The sequence below is a fragment of the Dendrobates tinctorius genome, unplaced genomic scaffold, assembly GCF_039654945.1.
Source record: "Dendrobates tinctorius isolate UK_male_01 unplaced genomic scaffold, ASM3965494v1 ptg000103l, whole genome shotgun sequence".
NCBI classification, from domain to species: Eukaryota; Metazoa; Chordata; class Amphibia; order Anura; family Dendrobatidae; genus Dendrobates; species Dendrobates tinctorius.
The window spans coordinates 37,892,524-37,893,797 of record NW_027361771.1 but is presented as its reverse complement, the minus strand read 5'-3'; positions in this window follow the sequence as shown (position 1 = coordinate 37,893,797).

Below are 1,274 nucleotides of genomic sequence, written 5' to 3'. Positions count from 1 at the left end.
TTGGTTCCTTTTAAGCATTTCTTTTTTGTTTACATTTCTGGTCATTGTTTTGCCCAGGAATTAAAAAAATGGTTAACTTGTTATCCGCTGTCGTGTTGTGTGTTTTTTTTTTTTGGTTTTGAAATGTTATGTTGTGTCCCTGAGACAGGGGGAAGGCACGCAGTGTGGACCGTGCAATCCGCAAAGGCACGTCTGTGTGCACACTCTGCACAGGACCTGGGATGAGGTCACAGGAGGGGGAGGGAGGAGTGAGGGGGTCACATGATCAGGGGCCTCCGTGTCAATTTTTTAATTATTTTGATGTGCTGCCCATTTTACTCAGCCAAGTTTGAAACCCCTGATTTACCACATCCATTACATGTACTCACATCCATAACATGTACACATCAATATACAAGCACCAAACCAAGCCCATTACCCTGCCCGGGTGTCATGGCAATAAGCAGATGCTTAATTCATCAGAGCCGAATACAAGTTATAAGACAAAATTTTTTTATTTATTTATTACAAAAAAAAAAATATATTAAAACCAAAACATAACTTAATAAACTGTAGAATGTACAATTAATTTACAATATTACAAAACAAATAAAAACAAATAGTATAATGGCGCTATAATTCCTGGTACTGGACCTCTTCAGTAGAATAACCACGCCTGGGTGGAGAAGACATTTGTGTCAAAAAAGATTGGGAAAAAGCGGAATACTGTGGTGGTGGGGGGAAACACGGTTTTGCGGGGGACCAAACCTCCGCACAGGCATGATCTGAAGTGGCTCCGGCACTTGTGTCCATGACTGTTCAGAAGGATTGCGGTCGAGCACACTTCGGACAGTTGAAGAGTCATCCAGTTGTCCTTCTTCGGCTTTACTCAACGTTTCAAAGATCACCCTTTCGGCGTGTTTCCTTTGTCAAGCATCCAGCTTTCCCAGTCTATCCGCCGTAAAATTTGCAAAGGTGTCCATGGTGTTCTTGGCCTGAATAGCCAAAATTTGATTCGCCAAACATAGGAGGACAGGCGATGGCTGCACGGTGGACTTTCTTTTTCGGGAAAGCGGTTGTCGCCGAGGTAGAGTAAAAGGCGGTGGGTCTTGACTAGAACCCTCACAAGGGTCCTCCATACTGTTCTCACTACAAGTTAGGTCAGTAGTTGTTGGAGTCCCAAGTTCTTGCTGATGGGGCTGCAGAAAATGAAAATAACGGTTAAAGAAAAACCCAAAAAATTATCTCTGAACATCATGCAGCACACCACATAATTACTTACGGTATGTGTACTT